The sequence below is a fragment of the Protopterus annectens genome, chromosome 3.part1, assembly GCF_019279795.1.
Source record: "Protopterus annectens isolate FY-2018-M chromosome 3.part1, PAN1.0, whole genome shotgun sequence".
Lineage (NCBI taxonomy): Eukaryota > Metazoa > Chordata > Ceratodontiformes > Protopteridae > Protopterus > Protopterus annectens.
In genome coordinates this window covers 1,330,926,806-1,330,945,139 of record NC_056732.1, presented here as the reverse complement: position 1 = coordinate 1,330,945,139, position 18,334 = coordinate 1,330,926,806, and positions in this window count along the sequence as shown.

Here is an 18,334-nt window from a genome sequence, read left to right as displayed (position 1 = left end):
GTATGTTTTTTTGCATAACCTTTGAACATGCTGACAAAAGATGTATATTTATTGAGATGTGTAATTTTCACAGATCATACAAAAAATACATGTTAATGTACACTCATTTGATTATTTGTAGCTGATTGGTCATTTCTGTTTTTTAAAAGCAGGTGTGTCACACTTTTGTAATTTTACTGGTCTGAAGAAGTGGTGTGTTGTACCACGAAAGCGCTCACCATACACATTTTATTATTTCTATTAAAGTTGTTATTTTATTATTTCAGCCGTGGTGTGTCAAGTACATTAGTACAGAAAAAAGAAAATGTTTTGGATTTAGTAAGGAAAATGTACTGGCCAATGTAGATTTTTTTCAAGGCCATTATTTATTTATTTATTTATTTTGGAGTTGAGGACTCTTGAAGTTGATGGAAAGAGGTGAGAGAAAAACCTAGGTGGAACTATTCAAATGGGCAACTGATTGAAAATATATGGGTTTTAAAAAGAAGGTGTACTTATATAAGATTTTATTGTAGTTTAAGGCTTATTGGGCTCTAACATGTATATCATATCATACCAACATCTTGGCTGACAGGTTCAGTGCAAATTCCCCCCCCCCCCCTCACCACCTACAGGGCTTATTACCATTCCAGGGGATTGTGTATGTCCAATTATTACTGATACGTTGGTTAACAAGGCTCTATTTAAAGCTAAAAACACTGCCTCCATGGGACCAGATGGTGTCCCAGACTATGTCATACGCGAGCTCCAAAAGGAATTAACCCCGCATCTTAATACCCTGTTCAGTCTCAGCCTCTCCACAGGATATGTGCCCAGAGAATGGCGCACGGCAACAGTGGTCCCGCTACACAAGGGTGGGGCCACAACTGACCCTGGGAACTACAGACCAATAAGCCTGACCAGTCTGATCTCTAAGGCTATGGAGCGAATCATTATGGAACTCATAAATGGAGAGATTGGGAACCTCCAGTCACTGGACCCCACACAGTTCGGCTTCGTCAAGGGCAGATCATGCCTCCTGAACCTGGTGGATTTATTTGAGACAGTTACTCAGGCTATAGATAAGGGAAAAGAGGTACACACGGCTTACCTTGACCTTGCTAAAGCATTTGACACCATTCCCCATTCGGGTATTATTGATAAGCTCACCAGCCTGGGCATAAACCCTTACGTCACAAGATGGATCGCAAACCCGCTCTCAGACAGATCCCATAAAGTAAGAGTAGTGGGATCTATGTCCGAATCCACACCAGTAATGAGTGGTGTGCCTCAGGGCTCTGTCCTGGGGCCCCTCCTGTTTGGCATATACTTCTCAGAAGTACAGGCAAGCACGGAAGGGCTGTGGCTGACTAAGTTTGCGGATGACTGCAAACTGGGTGCTATAATAGAGTCTCCAGCTGACATGGAGATCCTCCAGAAGGGCCTAAATGAGACTGATGCATGGTGTCAAAGCCGTGGTCTCAAGCTAAATGCAAAAAAATAAGTAGTAATCCCCTTTGGAAAAAATAGAGTACCCGCAAACTACAACATAGGAGGTAATCCCCTGAAATCTGAAGAAGAAATAGGGGATCTAGGGACCCAAGTAGATAGCCAGCTTTCCTTTGATAACCATGTTGCCAAAGTGGTTAGAAAATCCTTCTGTGTGACCCATCTGATCATGAAAGGGTACGCATCAAGATCTAAGGATGTAATGGTGCCCCTCTACTCTTCCCTCATCAGACTCATTATTGAGTACAATGCACCAATTGGAATGTACCTGGCTAGACATCTCCAGCAGCTGGAGAGACCGCAGAGGTATCTAACCAAGAGAATTACTGGCCTCAAACAGTTGCCCTATGCAGTACAATTGAAAAAGCTAAGACTGTTCTCTGTTGCAAACCGCTTTCTCAGAGGCGATCTCTGTCTAACGTACAGAGTCATGTCCAACCCAGAATTGTTGAACATGCTCCATCTTAGCAAAACCAAATCTACTCCAGCTACATGCTCTAGGGATATAAACCTCAACACAACAATGAATAGAACATGCTGGAGGGATAGATTCCCTTTGCAGAGATTTCCCTTACTATGGAACAGGGTCCCGATCAACATAAGACAGAGCCCCTCACTATCACTCTTCAAGAGGAACCTTGATGAGTGGATGGGTAACAGAAAGTTCACACCGGGGATCACACCAACAGCACTACTAGATGGGGGCCAAGGGTACTAGCTGCTAGTACAAGGGTCTAGGGAGCTACTAAAGGGCCGGTGAATACCGCACAACGTGGCTGGGCTAATATATGCCTTCGGGCAGATAGCTCAGTACCGACCTATGAACCTATATAATACCTCAGGAGTTAGAGGTGAAATTAGTTCATTTTAGGTACTTTTGTGTATCAAATAAACACCATGAAAAGGTTGGTATTTTTTTTGCATGGTTCAGCTAATTGTGTTTTATTTCACTATATGTATTGCCTTTTACACAAAAAAATGCAGGGCCAAGAAAAGTTCTTTGATTTAGGAAGGGGGACTGAAATGTGCTTTATGGGACACTCAGTTAATATTTAGATAGGGAGTCAAAAGTCTTCTTGGAAAGAGTAAAATATTTTCCTTTGCAGAAGATGAAAAGTATTAAAACTATACACTGCTAATGAGCTTCTTCTTGTAGTCTGGCATTTGACTTCCCTCAGCATCCTTTGGCTTGTTGTGCAACTCTGAACAAGTTGCTTAACCAGACAATGCTCTCAGGTCACCCCTGAAAGGAGGCCTTTTCCTGGCTAAAAATAAAAATAGAGTAATTCAGAAATTGTCATTTATAGCTGAGTGGTTAGCAACAGCTTGAAGAGAGTATTATTTGAAAAGCTGAATATCCTACAAGACTGGTTTATTAAGGGCAGATGGGATGACTTAAGGAAATAGATTCATACCACTCTTACAATGACAGATGAATATATTACTTTCCAACCTAATGATTTTTGCTACTACAAAATCATTGCATGCTTCAAGTTGTTTTAGGTAACCTGATTTACGCTACAAAACTCAGTGTTATACTCATTAATGGATTAGTTCAGTGAGGTATAAAGAAAGCAGTGAAGTGATATCCTTGGTGTAACAGTACAGTCTCTTTCAAACTCGAAGAAGATGTAAAGAGTATCCTTTTCTGACTATGACAGTAGCACACAGGTCAAAGTTTAAATTGCAGTATGTGGTAGTTAGCGTGTGATACTATCATAGCAAATACAGAGTATAGCAGTATTTTAAAACAATCAGCTGAGAAATTCACAGTAGGCTACAAGAGTAGTACAATGTCTTGCACTGTCATTAGATCATCAATAATGGTGCCAATTTTTTATGAGTTAGTCATTTATTTTGTATTCATAACTGATGTCCTTTTTGACAAGTCTTATGATGAGCTAACTTTGATTGGACTGTGTGCTATTGTTTGTTTTAAGTTTTGAATGCCTCAGACTCTACTGTGCTGAGCTGCAACATGGCAAACCTTCCTTAAACTCAAGATAGCAGATTTGACTTGTAAAACAATTTCACATCATTTAGGAAGTGTATTTTGCACAGCAGGTTTGCAACACAGCACTGGAGGGCATTCCACAGTAGCAAGTACTTGCTGTGCTAACTGTCCTAATCCAAACATCTACATCAACTAATCACCTTACTCCAATCACTTAATTCCCTGTGCTATACACAACTAGTGTTTGCCTGTGCCTGACTGTGCATATTTGCATTTCCTGGAAGTCTGTAACACTATCTGTCAACTACTGAACTTGGATTTAGCATAATTTTTATTGTTATATTCCTGCAGGATATAATACTTCCTAATGCTCACATGTGCCTGGCTACACTAGGTAGCATGTGCAGTCAGTTTGCAGCACTATCTCCCTGCTAATGGCATTGCATTTAGCAATGCTACTACTGCTATACTCTACTGCATATCTCTTTGCTATGATAGCATCTATCTCATACTAACACTCTACACCCACATACTGCAAGAGAAACATACTATGCAGAGGCACTGAAGAAATCAATTGCAAAACAACAAGGACCTCCTAGAAGTGGCACTGTAAATATCTGCACTGCAGGGAAAACTCAGTAGCATACAAAGACCTATTCAATGCCACATACAAATTATTCCACCCCCACCACAATAGGCAGGAGTCACCAGAGTTGTGTAGCCAGGTTCTACAGGTTACATGAGTCACCTATAACAAGTACATTACCATGGTACACCAATGCATCCCCCACAAGACTGAGCAAAGAGTAACAGTAAACTGTCTCTCAGGTGCTAGAATTCTCCATACCACTACAGCACGTCCTTTTATGCCAGTTATTAATATGGTATGGTCATTGTTCATGTGCTCATGTGAATATGAGTGACTTGTAATGTACCCCTTTCAACTATATGAACAGTTACATGATGGTGTTGGCTGAGAATTTTTCTAAAGCTGGAAAAAACTGGTCTTGAGTAGTATCCTATCATCACTGAGGATGCTACCACAATATAAGCAAAATATAATAGATTTAATAATTACCTTAGGTACTGATGTCATTCCAAAGGTGTCCAATACATAACAGCGTGAAGTGACAGTCCCACATGTTTCTCATCTATCTCCCCAGGTCTTTTTCAAACTGATTTAATCATTTTCTAACCCCATAGTGCTTTTTAGATAATGTCAGTGTGAGCAGGCTATAAACCTAGTAATTCCATAGTTGCTCTGGCAAATATCACTGTTTCAGTGCTCAACACTTGAAGCCTAAATTAGAAAATGTCATCCCTAGCGGCCTTCATGACTCTAGAAAATGTGGATATTTGTGTTGCTACTGAAATCTGGTTCCAGTACAGTGATATCACTCCCTTCATACCAGGTTTTACTGGCCCCACTCATTTAGGCCCTTAAATGCAGATAACAGTAATAGTGGTGAAGGAATGTCTGTCATTACGCAAAACATCATCACCTGTGGACTAACTGAGCTGGACAATGACTTTGAACTCTTTCATATCCTAGCATCTGTAAAAGACTGTATGTCACATCTTCACTAGCTATAGAACTCTTTCCATGGCATCTGCAAATCACAAAGTATATCTTATAAACTAGAGTACATCTCCATTAATCCAAACAGCATCATTCTGTTTGGATCAATAGAGATGAACTTGAGTATATTAAGTATGCCTGCATTAATTGGGACACTGGCAGCTCCATAAATAAATATGCATGTTTTCTTGACTTTACAGGGACAAACTTCCTTAATCAAATAGTAGCCTCCCCACTACAGCCAACAACATATTTCAGCTTGTCCTTACCAAAACAATGTCTCCCTGCTCACTTGTCAAATCCTCATTGGTCAGATCAGATCACTATAATGTAATATTCACCATACAGTCCCAGTACATGTCACCATCCAACCCTACTATTTTTAGAAACTTCTCCAAAGGCATCTTCCTTATGGTGCTGACATGAGATGGTTCAACAGTCCCCTACCCTGTTATGATCCTATGATAAGTGCCACTACCTATACCCAAAGTTTACATAATCATCTCAAATCTTGCATAGAGACTTCTGCTCCTATTATCCACTAACACAATGTCAAGTGTATAAACAAACTCCACAGATGGATCTCAACAATAAGCAAAGTTTACAACAAAAGGAGAAAGTTCATAACCTTTAAGAAAAGAATAACATTTTAGTGTGCTAAAATCAGCTGCAAAAGGTCTAATAGGTACTTGAATAGAAAGAACAAATCCTTCAAAGTTAATTGTGAACTTAAAGTTGCTGCAAAGGGTAAGCACGAAGCATTTTTAATTATGTAAAAAATCTTAAGCATGCCGGCACCATAGCATAAAGGGATAAAGCTGTGACTATGAAGAGGGTGACCAGGACTTAATTAACATCTCAGGTCTCTGAGGTGCTGCCAGGGGAGGACAGGTGCACCTGTCATGGCACTGGAGGAGGAAGTGGGGCATACACAGGGCATATGAAGCAATTTTACATTTCCCCTAGCAGAGGCTTGGGAAATGATCATGACATGCTTCCTTAGGTTAGGTGGTGTGGCTTGCTGATATCAGCACTTTATGAAAGTGATGGACTGTTAATGGAGTTTAAGAAGGAGTAGGGAAAAAGGTTGCAAATCACACCCAACAGCAATATTACAGGGATCTAGGACACCTTCATCTCCTTGCTGGCCCTCACCCTTGTTGGGGAAACCAGGAATGGTAGGCAGATTCATTGAAAAAGGAGAAGCACTGAGGATCCCTAATGATCAGCTCCAAGAGATAAAAAGGGCTCTAAAAAGAAGAAAATAAATAATACCAGGCACTGCACCAAGCTTATTTCTAACTGCATCACCCTGTCAGACCCACAGAATATACCTAACACAATAGCACACAAATCCAGCTCTAACTTCTCTCCCCATCACCTCCAAATTTCCCAGTCCAAAGTATCGAGTATCCCATCCATTCCCCTCCCTCAGACATTACCTCATAACAGATAATAAAAGCAATCTCCATGACCAAACACACCAATTCGATGGGTCCGTACAACCTACTGGGCTGTTTCCTTGTCAGTATGAAACACCAGCTGTTAGGCCTCCTTCTTAAACTGCTCAGCTGAGGCCTCAGTACTGGATATGTACCAGAAACCTGGAGCATAACTTTAATACTGGCCCACCACATGGGATGCCCTACCATAGACTCTGGTAAGTATAGGCATAACATCCAAAACAGCATCATTTGCAAGGTTCTAGAATACATCATCCTCATGGACCCCATCAACAGAGACATAGAGAATGTGCATTCCCTAGACACAATACAATTTGGCTTTGTAAAGGTAAATTGTGCATATTAAACCTAGTTGACTTCTATGAAAGTGTAACAGGAGCAACAGATGAGCGGTACTCCATACAAGCAGCTTTCCTTGATTTAGTTAAGGCCCATGACACCATACTTCACTCTGGTATGACTGACAAGATGGTCAAATTCATTATAAATCCCTATGCAGCCCACTGACTTGCTAACTGACTTACTGTTAATACCTACTATATTACAGTTGGTGGCACACTCTCCTCCAAGAAACTAGTCACCAGTAGTGTATCACATGGCTCTTTTCTGGGATTGCTTCTAATTGGCATTTACTTCTCTGATGTCAAAACAAACATTAATGGCTTGTCCAAGTTCACAAGATATTGACAAGGAGAGCATGATATTTGACTCAACTGCCTTGTAACTCCTATAAACCTATGAAGTAAACAATTTCAAGGTTGGAACCATCATAAACTCCCCTGAAGACACTTGTATCATCCAGGAGGGCCTCCCTTCAAAAAATGTCAGGCTCATGGTCTAAATCTGAATGCCAAATGTTGCAGCATCATATAGTTTAGGAAATAGGAATGTTGCACATCTACCATATAAATGTCACCCTTTCCCTTAAAATAGATACTGCCATTAGAGACATATGCACCTTTGTGGATAATAAACTCCCCTTTGATCACCATGTATCCAGTATTATTAGGAAGGCCTTCCTCCGCACCCAGTTGATTCTGAAGGACATTCCCTCCTGACCTAAAGAGGTAATAGATTCAGAATCATATATTCATAGAGTATTACAAGGCTAATGACCCAAGGGGGCTTTCTAAGCCTAGTCAAATTTTCCCAAAAGAATAATGATGTCCTGCATCCAAACAGGACATTGAGGGCCAGGCATTTATAAGATACCTCTGTCCCTAAGGGACATGGGTGCCAGCCTGGTGTAAATTTCCTGTTCCCCATCCACTTGTCTAGGTTGTGCTTAAACTGGATAATAGATGAACTCAGCTTCACATGGAAGCCTGTTCCATAGGATGGGCAGTCTCTGGGACACATATCTGTCTCTCCAGCGTGTTCTGTTTATGTCACAGATAAAATTCACTTCCTTAGTCCTTGTATTTCTGGTACTCTTTGACTTATGAATATGCAGGAGATTCATAAGTGTGGGGTTTGCAGATGCCTTGTAAGCCAGGCATAGATCATTGCTCAGAAATGTATAGGAGACTTTGTAGAGAGAAAGGGCTGTAAGGCGCTCTGCGTAAGTCAGGTTTGTTACACCTTGTATCCTTTTTGTAAAGAACCTTTGAGGTCACTCTGGTCAGGGACATACCAAAGGGAGCATTGTACTCTATGACTGGTCTGATAAGGGACGAGTACAGTGGGACAATGGCCTCTTTGGACCTAGATGCCACGCCTTTACTTATAAGTTGAGCAACATAAAAGAATGGCCTCACCACAGTGGCCACATGGTGGCAGAAGATAAGGCTACTGTCTACATGTGTACCCAGATCCCTGACCATTGTGTCCACTCTTAGGGATGTATTATCTTCTCTACTCATTCTTCATCAAGCCAATACTACAATACAATACACTTTTTGGCATGTACCTTTCTAACCACCTAATCAAAATTGAAAAACAATAGATATTCCTCACCAAAAATAAATCTTGGGTGCATGCTTCCTAAGTTAACCAGAGTATCTAAAACCTCTATCTGTCTGTCTGTCTTCTACATACTCCTAAATGATGACTTATGCCTGCCCTACGAAGATGCAAATGACACAAAAGGCAATATTAAATGCACTATATAGAGCTATATATCTATATCTATAATTTATATATATATATATATATATATATATATATATATATATATATATATATATAAACATAAGTAAGATTTGCTGGAATGAAAGTCATAACGCCCCTCCCCCCAAAATTCCCCCACATTTGAGATAAACTCACACTTTTTGTAAAGCAAATCATTTCCCTAACTATGTTCATATCTACTCACCACCACACAAGGAAAGAAGCCAATGATTATTATTAAAATTATAGTCCAGTCCAGTAGTAGATCCACAATGTAGTCCCACAAAATAGGTAAAATAAGCACACACTGGATCCGTTAAAATCTGGTTAGCAGCAAATACAAAGCATAAAATGCAGACTCATCTAGCGCCTCGGCTCTCCAGCCTTTGCAGAGTATATCCCTACTTCACATATTCTATCTTTAAATAGCATGATTACAAACAGTTAACTAATCATAGACTTACATTAATTAAAGAAAACATTTCCAATGACATTCTTGATTCATTCCATATGGAATTAAAGTATTAAACTTCAGAATTAAAGTAGACTGTAATTTCCAAAGTTGTCTTAATATCAGTCATACATTTGTTGTACGTGCCCCAAAATTATAGCTTGTAAGCCTTGTATATTTCCACTGTGACATTCTTTAAAATGTTATGCAACAGGACTTTCTTCTTTGCCCTTCTTAACATCCCTAACATGTTCCTTCAACCTTTGTTTGAACCTTCTTTTACTTTCCCCTATGTATACCTTACCACAGGGACATTTCAAACCATAAACTATTCCAGTGCTGTCACAGGAAAATCTCCCTTTGCATGTAAAATACTTTTCATTAATTTTATCAAAACGTTTTACTACATACTGGCAACAACTACACTTTCCACAAGGGAAAGTACCTGTTGCACCTAGCCCCAAACTCCTAGGACTTACAGGCAGCTAAAACTTGCCATGCACCAAGAAATCTCTTATACTTCTACCTTTCGAATAAGAAAACATGGGATACTCATTTGCTCTTATATTAAGACATTTTTTTTTCCAAAATACCCAAATGATATTTTACCAGATTTATTAAAACTTCTGTAAGTACTGTATATTTAGTCACATAATTTTTGTTTATCCTGTTGATGCACTCTGCCTTGCATGCTATACCTGCTTTTAGTGTTATTTTGTTGTACTACCCTCCTTTCATTTTCTTCCACCACTATTTCCTTGTAACCTCTAGTTACAAACGTGTTCTGCATTTCTATTTTCTTCTCACACTCTTTTTTTTATCACTACATATTATTTTTATTCTAAGAAATTCCCCATATGGGATATATTTAATAGTGTGGAGGGTGACAACTTTCCCCATGTAGTTTATGACTACTCCCTTCAAATTTTCTATGTAAATTTGTTTGTATTCTACCATCACTAATACCTTGCAAAGTTATATCAAGAAATTTTACTTTAACACCTGCCTGTATTCCAGCAAACTTGATATTATAGGGATTTATCTGATTTTTTTACACAAATGTATTCACTTCTTCCCAGCCCCCTTCACAAATGAATGTTAAATCATCTATAAATCTATAATAACTTATGACATATTTCCTAAAAAATTCATTACTATATACATATTTGTTTTCAAACATGCCCATGAAAAGAATTGCATGCATGGCAAAACCTGCCCCCATGGCTGTTCCATGAAGCTGCCTATAAAGTTCCCCATTTAACTCAAAGATGTTATTATTTAAACAAAAATGTATTAGTTCAATAATAAAATGTGTTTTAGGCAAGTCCTTATAAAAAAATAATATTGCTTCTAAGTCATGTACATGTCCAATATTTGTATATAAACTGGTAATATCCATAAAAATGAAAAACAGGTCCTTCTTAACAGTAAGGCAATATTAAAGGCACTATATAGATCTATATATCTATATATATATATATATATATATATATATCTATAGATATATATATATATATATATATATATATATATATATATATATATATATATATATATATATATATATTGAAACATAAGTAAGATTTGCTGGAATGAAAGGCATAATGCCCCCCAAAATTCCTCCACATTTCAGATAAACTCACACTTTTTGTAAAGCAAATCATTTATTTATTTATTTATTTATTTATTTATTTATTTATTTATTTATATTTGTTGACCGGGAGTGTTCGACTGGACGCAAGTCCATTTTCAGTGGAGGCCCGGGGAGAAAAACTCCACAGTTAAAATAAACAGACAGTAGTTACATTGGATTACATAGCGATTAACAATTTACATAGCAATTAATTACAACATATTTACAGATGAAGAACATAGTACATCAGTAGACAACTAGAATCTTTATCTGTCAAGTACATAACAGACATTAACAAATGTTACAATAAGAAGTTCCTGCTGTATAATAAGTACTTGGCTTATGAGCATCTGAGCTTGCTATAATCATAGTAGTTCGTGGAGTGGAAAGAAAGGTAGTGGTTGGATGGGGTGGGTGATATTAGAGTGGGAGTTGCAAGGGCATAGCCAGCATGTTTTTAGGTGCACTTTTAGTAAAGTTTTGAAGTGGGTGCATGATGGAGGTAATTGTGGGTGGGAGGGAGTTCCATAATTTGGCTATGGTGCAAGAGAATAGTGCTTCACCAGCAGAGTTATTGGCTTTAGTGATCTGCAAGTGATTTTTGTTGCTAGATCTTAGACGTCTGGTGGTGCGATAGGGTTGGAGTAGATTCTGGAGGGATGGGACATTTAGTGGATGGTTTACTAGTTTGTGGGCGAGTGAGAGTTGATACCATTGAAGGAGGTGAGGGAGTTCAAGCCAGCCCAGTTCAGCAAGTGAGAGACAGTGGTGACTATGGTAGGATGCCCCTGTGGCGAATTTGGCGATTTTGTTGTAGCAGGTCTCTAGCTTGTTTGGATCGCATTGCCTTAGGTTGGTATATATTGGAGAGGCATAAAGTAGGGTGGAGATAAGGTGGGAATTTGCTATTGAAATCTTTGCTGCTTTGGTGAGAAGTTGCTTATTTCTGTATAACGCTCCTAGTTTTTTGTGGACTTTTTTTATGGTCATGGATATGTGAATGTCAAATTTTAGTTTATTGTCTATTTTCACTCCTAGTCATTTGGTGTGTTCAGTTGGGTATATAGTGGTGTTGTCTTATGCTGTGATGTTAAAGTGAGAGTTGTTTTGAGTATGTTTGGTGGGTTGGAAGATGAGTAGTTTAGTTTTGTTTGGATTGAGTATTAATTGGGCATCGGATAACCAAGTTTCAACAGAGGAAAAGGCTCTGTTCATATCTACTTTCCTCAAATGTATGAAAATCCACAAATCTACTCCAGACATAGTCTCCTATGCCTTATGGAGAGGGTGAGGAAGTAATTGGATTTTCCAGTGTAACTGCAGTAGCTATGCTTATAGTGGCTTAACTGATCTGTTTTCTGGTGGTGAGCTATTAACCCATAATCTTAGGAATCTACATTTATTGACATTAAAGTTGATATAATTACTACTGAACCAGTTATTTATATTTTGTAGACAACCATGGAAAACTTGAACATCTTTTACTAAAGTAATAATGTTGCCCCATTTGCAGTCATTAGCATATTTGATTATCAGTTTGAAGAAATCAGCATATTAAGCTATCCAGAGCCCATTTCCCACTTTTATATTTAAGAAAAATAGACCAAAGAGAAGTGGCCTCGATATGGAGGCCTGTGAGACACCACTGGTAATTTCAACAGGAAAAGACATGTAATCTTCCTACTTTATTGCGTCCTTCTTCTTAATCGAGTATTTTACTCATTGAGTTACATATGGATTGATATTTAATGCCTTTAACTTTTGAATTATTCCCATATCTGAAATAGTGCAGAATGTCTTAGCAAGTTAAAGATAAGACTTTCAACATGTATTGCTGTTACCTTTTCAAAGACTGCAGCAAGATTTAAGAGACCTTATCATACGTCTGTGACGCTATCTTTAGCAGTGAATTTGGTGCTCTGAAGGTTCACCGTGAGGAAAAATGCCATTGCATCCCCTTTCAACCTTGAGCCTCCTTCTTCTTATTATCACCAAGTGTCATTACTTCTAACAGCAGGACTGCCACCTCAGGGATGAATCTGTCAGACTATATCAGCCTGCAGTATTCTGCATTTCTGGGTTTAGAAGTGACCTCTAAAATGAATATCATTTTGAAAGGTGTAAGAAGAAGACTGCACAATGGTTAGCTCAGAGCAGAGCAGAGCTTTTTGGTAGTTCTGTGAACATTATGAAAGCCCTGCATCTGAAGGACCAGACCATGTGTCATGCTTTGTGCATTCTGTGAACTTGGTAATAAAAGGCTCCATTAGTTGCATTCTCTGATAATGTTGAGGGATAAACCCTTGACTATAGCACCAGCAACCCAGGATCAATAAGTGAATCAGGAGATTGATAGAGCTGGCAATAAAGAATGGATATCCCCATCAAGAGTGGGGTGAAGCCAGATGTGTACTGCTTAGGTTCCTTGGAGGAGGGGTTTGGATGTAACTACTTGGGCTGAGTGGATGCTAGGTTCAGCTATCTACAGATGGGTGATAACCTTCAAGGTGGGTGCACAGTAGCAGGTACTCATGTGGCAAGGCACTGTGGGAGTCCATGGCAAGAAGGATTGCAGACCCCATTAGAAATATCTGCAATTAAGAGGATGCCAGTGATGGCAGAAAAACACCGGCATGGCTGCCTAAATGAAGGCCTTCCTCTAGACAGCTCTCACCATAACATTGGAGGGAGTCCAATGTATGAGGAATGATTATGAGGAGGCATTATATTCAAGCCCTCATCTTGAATTTCACTGCATCTCTAAGACTAACTCATCTTTTATGGTGTGCAATATCCTAACCACAGCCCTAGTCAAATAGATAGCTCTAGAATGTTGAGGGTTAATGCTAATCTGGATAGTTAATACATATCTGAACTAAGCCTGGTCTTTCAATCACATTAAGTTTGGTACTTCAGTCATACTAAGTCTCTAAGTCTAACTTTGCTTTTGAGCTCAAAAGTAAAACTTGACCCAGACTAAATGACAGTTTAGTGCAGATGATTAAGGCTAAGAGTTACTAACAAGGTTCATCTGTATCTCAGCATTTGAGGTCCTAGCCTTCATCTGCATACTATCTGACTGCAGAAGTCACTTAACCATACAGTACTCGCAGGTTGCTCCTGAATAAAATAAAAAAGTAGGTGTAGTCTTATCCCTGTTTAAATTGTGGTTCCAAGATGGTGAAACTTAGGGTTATTGTAAGAGTGCAGGACATCTGTATAGCACAAGAAGTCCATGAATTTGCTGGGATAAAGATGATTGCATTCCTGTGCATCTGTACAGTTCTAGAGAAGAGCAAAATAAGTAAGTTTCCATCAGCTAGGTTTGTGTAATGTTTTTTAACAGCAGCACATATACTGAAGTGATAACTAGGTAGGACAACATCTTGAGCAGCTAAAAGCTGAGTGTGACTCTGAAATAGACATTTTTTTCTGTTACAACCTTGTGTAGTGTGAGGAAAAACATTTCCCAAATTCAGAATGACCACCCAAAATATTTTATTGCAGTGAACAAGTAGTCAAAGAAGTAACCTCGGTGAGCTATAAGTAACTCTGATATCTTGTGTATGTGTTTGTTTGTTGGTTTGCTTGTTTATTGCTTTTGTTGACCAGGAAAGTCAGGCAGTGTGGAAAACCCTTGTCAGAAGAGGTCTAAGGAGAAAAGCTCCACAGGATACAGAAAGAAAGTGATATAAATACATAGTGTAATGAATCATTTGAGGATAAAATGAGAAAAAACAATGACTGTTTAAGTGTTTAATAGTGAGAAAACAAAGGCATTGACAGGATACATATGAATAGTCAGCATACAAATATATTATGATCATGGTACAAGCAATACAATGATATGAGAAATCATTCAAAGGTAGCTCAGAATGAGTGTTTAGACTAACAAAGTTTAAACCCATATCATTTTATTATAGTGTGACAGTAGTAAAGTGAACTTTCATAACAATGTAAATTTGAGGAGAGAACAGTACAGTGTATATGGCCATGCAGATGTAATAGTACAGGATAAGAGTGAAGATTACTGGCCAAGTCATCATCTTAGAGCAGGAGGGGATAGAATAGATAAGGATAGTTTAGATGAATTAGCCAAGTGTGGTGCATGAAAAAAGTCATTAGATATTTAAGTGCTGTTTTAATAGTAACTTGAAGGATTTTATGTTGTTAGTTTGTCTGAGTGAGAACGGAATGGAATTCCAAACTTTAGAGACATAAGTGGAATATAGTGAGCCACCTATGGATTTAATTGGGTACAGTAAGAATTTGTCAGTAGGGCAAAGAGTCTTAAATGGGGAGCAAGGCTGGATAATATACTTTTTTTTTGTTTGGCATTTTTCAAGTTGAAAATTTAAACTTTGAACAGTTTTTACTTGTATGACTATTAGATAGTGAGGCAATTCTAACCAATGTATCTATTTTAGTACCATAGAGTAATGGAATCTATAAGGCATATCAGCTGTGAATTTAGCTATTTTATTGTAACATTTTTCTAGTATGGTTATTTGGGTTGCAGGTTAACAAATACAGGAGCAGCATGTAGGAGAGTGGATAACACTAGAGTAGAGGCAGGGGTTTGTCTGCCAGATAAGGTTTAGCTCGGTATAGGGTGCTACTCTTTTTGTGTATTTTGCTAACTTGCTTTATGTGGTGCTCCAATTTCTTGGCACTATCTATGATGACACCTAGGAGCTTGGTATGAGTTACAATTTCAGTTCTGGTTTGGTCAGAAGAAGTAATGGTGATGAGAGTTTTTTTGTTGGACATTTAGGTGTGAACAGAATAAATTTGGTCTTCTTAAGTTTTAATAGCAATTGAGAGTTATGGATTCATGTTTCATTGGAGTTGAAGTATTCCTGTATCTAGGTTTGAAGTTGTAAGTTTTGACAGTGCAGGTAGCTGTAGAATCATCAGCATATTGAATAATGGTAGTATGTTTACTTGCAGTATGTAGGTCATTTTTGAAAACATTGAATATCAAGAGAGCAAGAACAGATCCTTCAGGCACCCCTATGTTCACTGAGAAATATATATATATATATATATATATATATATATATATATATATATATATATATATATATATATATATATATATATATATATAGATAGAGAGAGAGAGAGAGAGATGTAATTATCCCATTTTACAGCTAGAAGACTATAATTGATGTAGCTGTTGAACCAGGTGAGAGATGAGTGCTGAAGTCCACGGGAGGAGAGGTTGTAGAGTAGTTTTTAGTGAGACATGGTGCTTGATTGACAAATCAAGAAAAAGTGCTGCTGCTCAGTTCCCTCCATTCCTGTTACTATCAGTGGTGGTAGCAAAGCCGAATAGAAATGTTGTAGCATTGTAGTATGGCCAGGAACCATGTGGTGTGAGGCTTAGTAAATTATTTGTGGTAATACATTTAAGTAGCTGAGATTGGGCATGATTTATCTAAGACTTTGGATAGACGAGACAGAATAGCTATTGTCCTGCAATTGGAGATATCAGCAGAGGGGCTACCTTTGTGTAAGGGTAGGATATAAGATTTTTTCCCAAGATTTACAGACAAAGTTTTCTGTGATGGTACAGTTTATTAGGATGGAGACTGGGTAAACTAGGATGTCTGCTTCATATTTAGTATACCGGGGCTAGTGTAGTTGGCTTCAGTTTGAGATGGCATTTCCCAATGATAGATAGGTTCATAGATTAGTAGTAGGCTAAGTGCCCTTGTGGTCCATTTTAAGCCTAATTAACCTATGTGACAATCAAACCTTGTACCTTATGTCTGTAAGGGAAATATCTTAACCATTATGCCAACTTCCCTTTGAGGATGGGTTCCAAATCAAATATGTTGGAATTACTAGTTGACTCCGGAAAGGGTGAGGTGTTACAGGAGGTAGAGTTGTTTAAGAAGGAAGTTAATAAATGTGTAATAATAATGTGTTGATAACATGTGTGTGAATTGTCTGGCAGTATTGTCATTACTGTGGTTAGTAGAAGGGGTCAGTTTGGTAGTGTGGCCAAGATGTATAAGACTGTTTATGGAGGACCAGAAAAGTTGGCAGTTGTTTGGTTCAGTATTTTGGTTTATATAGTGTTGTCAGGCTTAGTCATGTGTTTTGCTGTGACTCAGAGTTGTTGATAGTTTTGTAGGCTGGACTGAGTTTAAGTTTGTTTCTATGTATTCCAAGCTCTATTTCTTTCTTTCATTATCATTTTGTTTTTTTCTAGTTCACCATGGTGCATGGTTTACTTTAACTCTGTTGTTTCTTATTGGGGCATGTTCATTTAAGATGAACAGAAATATATGATTATGCATGACAGCTGATCATATATAATAGGTGGGAATAATAATTTCTTATCATAATAGCTACACTAAACATAAATTTGTTATGTGAATGGCCTTACAGGTATAGAGGAAAAGGAAACAGCATTGAATTATATTATTAAGAAATGCAGAGTGCAAATAGCAATGCTACAGGAAACACACTTGGGAAGAAATGAACATGTTAAGTTGATAAAGAAAGGATTTTAGGAGGGATATTCAGCAGAGTATCAGGGACAAAGAAAAATAGAGAATGCTTATATTAATTGCAAGAGGAACTCCAATAGTGACAGAAGAAGGAAAAACATATTATAATGGTAGATTTGTAGTAATAAGGGGCTACTGGCAAGGGAAAATGATTATACTGGCATGTATTTATATTCCACCTAAAACTACTATCATGGAGCTTAAGAACATTTTAGGAGAAAAGAATCAGCTTTCATAAGGGAATATTACTTAGAGGTAGGGAATGGAATTTGATTTGCAACAATGAGGATGTATATGGGGACCTAAAAGGGAACATATAACAAAAGAGTTTAAATTTCTGAAGAAATTTATGAAAATATTTGGTATGGAAGATATAATTTCAGTAGTAGGAATTCAGAGAGAATTTACATATTATTTCCCAAGGTACAATAACTAGATTAGACAGAAATTATATTTCACAGCAACACATGTATTTAATTAAAAGCTTTGACACACATCCAGTAACTATTTCTGATCATGCACCAATAACAACTAAGATAAAAATGCAGGGTGATGAAGTAAAAGTGAGACACTACCTGTTAAAAAGAGAGGAATTTAAGTAATGAATGTTGGAATTATTCAAGAGCTATTAGGGAAGACAGACATTTCTTCAAGAGTTACAGCTAGTGAGCAGGATTAAATGAAAGCAAAGTTTAAGAATAGGGTAGAAATAAAAGAAAAATATACTCCACACTGCTATCCAGGTTGTCTTCACTGCAGCAGAAAAATGGTTCCAACATATCTGTCTCCTCCTAAATCCCAAAAAAAACAAACTTCTACTGTTCACCCCTACCTCTAAATCCACCCCTATCACTTTTTCCATTGTATCGTGCAATGGCACTGTCATCCAACCTGACTTTTTCACTAAACTGCTAGGCGTAACCATAGACAATCAGCTAAATTTTGACTATCACATTGACTTAACTATCAAGTCAGTCAATAAAAAGATGGGTGCCCTTTACAGACTTAAGCCCTTCCTTACTGCCACTTCCCGAGTAGCTCTCGCCCAAACTCACCTCATTTCTACATTATTGTATGCCTCTCCTTCCTTTATCAATATATCTAAAGCTAATCTTCAAAAACTGAATACCGCCTAC